Source organism: Vanellus vanellus (genome assembly GCF_965231255.1).
Source record: "Vanellus vanellus genome assembly, chromosome: 11".
Lineage (NCBI taxonomy): Eukaryota > Metazoa > Chordata > Aves > Charadriiformes > Charadriidae > Vanellus > Vanellus vanellus.
Genome location: NC_138916.1, coordinates 17,752,293 through 17,759,128, shown reverse-complemented (window position 1 = coordinate 17,759,128; position 6,836 = coordinate 17,752,293).

Below are 6,836 nucleotides of genomic sequence, written 5' to 3'. Positions count from 1 at the left end.
TGACAGATGTACAACTAAAACGCAGCGTCTGCCAAGATAAAGTCACCGAAAGTCACACCAAGTTCTGTTCTTCCCGTATCAAACCATCAACAGAGGATAATTGTCACAGAGAGCAAAAAACAAAGCTAATATGGAATCACCGCTCTCTGCAGGGAAAACCAAGGGAAGCCAAGTCACATCTAAACACGTTCTCATTTTGAACACCTGATTTCCATTATTTTTTAAGCAGTTTTCAGCCAGCTGGCTCTCCAATGTTCTGCATTTGTTGCCGCACACAGCTGAACACACGGAGTTGGAAAGGAGACTCACGTGGGAAACTGAGTCGAGTCGCGCTAGAGGAGCCAGCACAGCGTAGGCATGCATCAAACGCGGACTTCGCTTTGAGCTTTGAGCTACTTGCCTAAATAAAGTGTAAATGAGCTACGAAATGACAGGGGCAGGCACATGTCTGTATATATGTGGGTGTTGATACCTACACAGTCAGTTGACCTACAGAAGTGTACACAGACTGTAAGTAACAGCGCTGCCTCTGCACTCCGGGGCCTTATTTGGCAGACAGTATGGGTTTAAACAACATGTAGCTAAAATGACTTCAGAGGAGAAATTCAGTAGAAGCTCTCTCACAAAATGCTCAGAAGCACAGCACTCTTCCTACAAACGCCGGGATGCCCAAATGTTCAGTGTACGGAAAGCGCCGAGGCTTCGCTTCTCTGCATGGAGTCATGGCCATGCCTTCCCTGCGCTGCTCACGGGCGCTGCTCCAAGAAACTTCACAAAAGCTTCCTCTGCATTTCTGTGTAGCTACCTGTATATTTATGACATATGATTACGACACAGCCTCTACAGGCGCTGCCAGAGCATCTTCCTTTTCTCTGATCCCTTTGCCCTTTGTCACTGCATTCAACGTATTTCCTCTTCCCTGTCTTTCTGCTGAATCACACAATACATTTTGCATGACGTTAAAAAAGCAGCAGGGTATTTTTCCAGGGCTGAAAAAGAGCAATCAATAAAGTAAAAAAAAAAAAAAATTTAAAAACATCCTAAAGGCATCCTGATCAGGTTATAACGATCAAGAGACTACAGCTCAGGTAGCCGTAAAGAGACGTATTTGCACCCACAATGGAGGTGTTAATGCGCAGGGGAGTTAAACCATTTGACAGCCACCAGAGGCACTAAAGTGTGTTTTGCAGCTCTTGTTTCAATGCTGGAGCGTCACCGCTAATGGTTAAAAAATCCAAGAGCACTTTTGAGTCTCAGAACCTTCCAGTCTTGAAGTAACTTTCCTGATTACACAAAGATTTGTGTCATGACTGAACATCATGTTCTCTAAGGCAGTAAAAATGTAGCTCCATAGAGACATATTTTCTTTTGACAAGTAGGGGAAAGAGCCTTTTTTTTTAAAAAAAAAAAAAAAAAGGAAAAAGAACAATATGTGCTAAGGAACATTCGACCTTGCTTTGGAAGTCTTTAAACGTCATGTGTTGGCAGGTTATGTTTCAAAGCACCTCAAACGTCGGAGCAGGGAGCGCAGTGACCTCACCGTATTTGTCACTTTCTGGTTGTTACAAAAGTGGACTGAAAACTCATCTCAGGAAATGAAGTAATAATATTACTAATGATCAATAACAGAACTGATCAGATTCCGGGTCTCCACAGACCTTACCCCTACCCTCACACCTAGTTTTTCAAAACGTAAAAATATGTTACCAAAGACCAAACACTGGAAATCTTTTTGTGCCCTATTGAAAAGCTGCTAAGGCTGGAAGCTGGGCTCTTTGCCTGCTACAATAACCGTATCAAAGAAGATCACAAATATAGAAAAGACCTACTGGGGCATCCGTGCTCTTTCACTGATACACGAAGATTGTTATTTACTGTATGAGATCACTTACATCTTGGGCAGCGTAGGAAATAATGGCACGAGCTGAAGAGTCTCGTAGACCAGTGACAGCCACCGCTCTCAGGAAGGTGTAATTCAGAAAAAAGGTTGTGGCAAATAACAGCCACTGGGTTCCCATTCAGTGTGTAGGATGGATATTTTGGGGGATCACCCTAGGAGAAGAGGCAGTACCCAGAGGCAAGCCGTAACTTAGGACTCTCGAATGCTTTACTTCGATACTTCACACGACTTGTTTCCTTTCCTTACCACACATGCACAGGCTGATTCACTCTAGACCTGATTCTTTAACACCCTTTCACTCAAGCTGAGCTGCACTTACTCATATTAGCGGCCCCATTTAGCATTTAGGTGCTAAATGATCACTTCTCATAAAGATTGCAGGCTTGGGTTGCTATAATTACACTTCACAGTGATGCATGAGAGCTTGAGACGCATACACACGACACTGAGCCTATTACAACCTTGGGCCCTTTTAAACTGACGGCTACCTTTCCGAGACGTGCAAGCGAGGTTTAAACACACGGCAAATGTAAGGCTCCATCAGAATCTGCAAGGGAGGGAGGGGCAGGAAAGTTTCTTTCTGGGTCTCCCCAAAGTAGCCCGGTAAACTCAGCTTTGGACACAAAAAACCTGAAATATCTGGGAATACAGTTCCTTTTTTCGCTTGTAATTCTCCGTAGCACAGTAGTTATTTCTCGATACGCTACCTTGCTTTTTCTTCTCCTCTAAGTAAGTTTTGCACTATAGCTTTTCCTCTATATGCTGCTTCATATTTACCGTAATCTTATTTCCACACCAAACAGTCTATCTCATCAGTTATTCTGATCCTAGCAAGCATCCTTCACTTAGTCCTGCATCTTGCACGCTCTCATTTATTTAACAGCAACTCTTTAATGCGCAGCCTTCACCTTGCAGTTTTCTTGCACTCCTTAGCTCTTTAGTCAGCTCGGATGTTGCGCGCTTAGCCAGGAATTCGGTCATTAGAGCTCTGCAACTTAAAATAGTAACCTAAAGTCTTGGATATACTCATTATAGAAATGGTATCTACTCTGGGAAAAGGGACCTTTAAGAAGAGCAGCTTAACACCTGTGTTTGCCCCTGTGAAGAGCATATAAGGGAGGTGCCTGGGATGCTCAGGTGGTAAATTGTGGGCTGAAGGGCAGCGGAGTTTGGAGGAGATGCAGGTAAGGGTGAGTTTCTTGTACCTGGCCCCAAACGAAGAAAGTAGGGGACTCCAGGGCTTGTTAGAGCTGAGCTCTATCACAGAGCGGACATTATAGGAAATTAGTGAGCAGGGCAACCATGGAGAGGCGGTTTCTTGCGAAATATATTGAATCTTGGGGCACGAGGGAGTTTCTGGAATAGTAAAGAGAGTAAGGTGGCTGCTCTGTGGGAGCCAGAGCTGAAGGGAGCTGTGGGCGCGTGTGTGTGTGCAGCGGGGAGAGAGCCAAGGCTCGGAGCTGAGATCCAGATCCTTCTCTTTGCCTTTGCCAGCTCAGAAAGGGAAAACTCTCAAAGCCAACGGCTGAAGGGAGAGGTTATACGAAAGCAAAGGATAAGGAGCAGTACAGGGACACTATAAAAATGCTTTCAAGGGATCTTTAGCATTCACCAGAATAATCCGTGTAGAACAGATGGCAGAGCAGTTTAATATTCTGCCTGAAGGACAACTCCTCCAGCAAAACATCCTCACCCCCAGAGCTGCTTGCTGCTGGCAGAGATGGGAAGATGCCCAGGTCCTACAGTGACCATAAGGACGCTCTGCAGTCACAAAACTGACCAAAAAAAAAAATCCCAAGAGGAGAAAGGAGATGCTGAAGATAGGTTTTTCTGAAGTTCCAATCTCAGACTCTTAATGAGCATGTGAGGACGCTCTGCAGTCACGAAACTGACCAAAAAAAGAAAATCCCGAGAGGAGGAGATGCTGAAGATAGGTTTTTCTGAAGTTCCAATCTCAGACTCTTAATGAGGATGTGATTAATGGATGCATTGGTATACATAAAGGACCAAATTCTTGAGATGTTTAACAACTTACAGCTCTGAGGGGAGCAGTATCCTGGATTTCAGGCAGCCAACAACTGCGCAAATATTATTAGACAGAGTACTGTAGCGAAGTCTGATCAGCAAGGTGCTAGATGTGAAGTGTCACAGTGCGTGGGACGGAGCTCTGTGCTGCAGGCCGGGCGTCCTTGCGTCTGTCCCTTGGCGTCTCGGCACTTTTGTGGCCCTCCCAACTGCACAGCCTTCCTCTGGGGCGAATTGCAGATCAGTTGCTCAACCCCTCTGCAGCTGTGGCTACGTGAATAGATGGCAACTTGTGCCCCCAAAAGCCCTAAGTAAGCCTGAAACTGGAGAAAAGAGGTCCCTGTGCTCCCTGATTTGCAGCTGAGGCCCATGAAAAGTAAGTGGTTTGCCCAGAGCCCTTGTCAGATCTCTGAACTCTTGCAGTCTAGCCTTTTTTTAAACCAAGAAAACTGTTGTTTTCTCTCAGGAGACTTTTGAAACTTTCCACTCTTTCCAAACAGCATAAATTAAAAAAAAATAATAATCCAAAGCATTAGTCTGTAACTTCATAATTCACAAAAATAATATTTTTCACATCGGGTCCATTAAAAATATTTCATCTTATACTGTAAAAGGTTGCCCTTTTCATTGGCATAAAAAAAATCAGGTGCATGGAGAGTTATTTCAAACAGAAAAACAAACATTTAATTTAAGAAATGCCAGCATGTCAGCTGCTTGATCCATTTTTTATTAGAAACATTTGTTGAAGTTGCCTTTTTTTTTTTTTCCTCATGAAGAATTCGGGTTTTGAGAAACTGTCATTTTCTTGTCAACGAAAAATTGCATCAGAAACTCTCCCATTTGTTCTCATGGATATAATATTCTCTCAGGTGCTTCTTTAAGAAGGCAATATAGAGAAATATAATATAGGAAGAATATTCCTGCCAGTATATGCATATGACCAAAAGTATCCGACCTCTGTGCTGTGAGGCAGAAAAGGGCTTTTCTTTTTTTTTTTTTTTTTTGCTAACATTAATGTTGCTGCTGCAGCCACATGATTCAACATCCAGAAGAGAGCTGAGCAGCAGCATGATTTTCCTGGGCAGATGGCAAGGCTGGGCTCTTGGCAGGGATCCTGCAGAGGGAGAAGCTACAAGATCTGGAGAGAATGTGTATGTGAGTGAAGTTAGAAAAAGGAAACGAGGCGGCTTCTAATGCAGAGAGGTGGAAACCAAGTGAAATCAGAAGTCAAGGAGCAAGGATGGAGATTAACGGTCCAAACTTGCTCAGAATAAAGGCTGAAATGGCCAGTGAAGGATGGAAGCCCTGACATATTATTGATCCACAAACTGGAAAAAAACCCAACAACAACCCGGACACCTACTGCTTAGTAACAGCAGCAGCTCTCGCCGTCATATCTAAGGATTATAAACCCATCTCAGGGCATCTCTGTTAGAGCTCAGCCTTAATCCTTACTAATTCTTGCTTGACTTCTTGCAACTCTATTTCACTGCCAAAATAAAAAACAGACAGGGAGAAACAGACAGTCGCAGAGCATAGGACTCAAACACTTTTGGAAGAGTTGGGCTGTGGGGGACATTGCTCAGTCAAAAAAAAATAAAAATATTGAATTCTATTTAAGGGAGTGGTTGTATCAAAACAGGTCATACCTCTTGCAGGTTTTCAGCAGTCATTTCCCTTACTTTGCCTTTCCAGCAGACATCCTAATCACATGGTGCTGATGAGAAATGAGTCCCTTGGGAACCTTTAGAAGGGTTTTCTCAGATCTGAACACTGGGCGGTGAATCAGTGTGATTTAACCAGCCGAAGACTTGGTCTCTTTTTTGGAAATACAGGTCAGCCCTTGGGATGCAAGTTTATATAAGATTGTAGACAAGTAAGGGAGCACTATATGCACCACTAGGAATTAAATTCCTTCTGATTCCTCCCATTCTCTCTCCACTCTCACAAGACTGGAAATAAAATTTGTCCTTGCAACATCAAGCATTCTTGAGAGAGGACCATATCACAGTCCCAGGTTGAAAATCCCTTGCATCCGGAGGAATGTCAGCTCCGGATGTAATTTTTCTGTCTCTTTTCTGCACTTGTTCAGAAAAATCAAGGCATGTATATGAGTTATCTTAATCAGTGATACAGTGCCTGACAAAAAGGAGCTACTCTGCCACCAAAGACACCATGATCATACCGTGTGGGCATGGTTTCAGGTGCAGAGTTGTGTGCTAATGGCTACAACAATCAACTATGGCTGCGCATATTTACAGGAGGCTAACTGGGTCTGGACAACATGAGATTTAAAAATGAAAGTCTGTAGCAGGGCCTAACTTAAAAAGAATTTGCTTTGAACTCTGGATAAAGAGGCACCTTTTGTTGTGGCTTCAGAGGAGAGCGCTGCATTATGTGAAAACTAAGGATAAAAACAAGTTTCTCCTGAGACTTTTTTTTTTATTGTTAAGAAGTTATTTGATAGATATGTAACACAGGTTCAAAAACTCTCCATGGAGCTTATTAAGCAAGCTATCTGTGCCACAGATTCTGTATTAGTGGCTGTGAGTGAAAAGAAAAGCAAGATATTTGAAAGTCATTGACTTGAAATCATCTGTTTTCAAAGAACTGGCTTTCAGCAGTACAGATGGCACCTAATGATTGCTCCCCTGCAGCATAGGTAGGACACGTAGGGTAAAAGTCCTTTGTTCTGTGTTTAAAAAAAAAAATAAAAAATAAATCATTGTTTTGCTCTAAGATGCTGTTGGAGTCTCTGGGACAGGACTCATTTATTCACTTTGCCCACGCTGTAGATTGGAAGAAGATCTGTGCTGATGCAGCCCTGGTATATTCAGACATACAGGGAAAACAGAGCTGAAGTAATTTACTGTGCTACCAACAGATCAGATTAATTATTTAACAGAGAAAG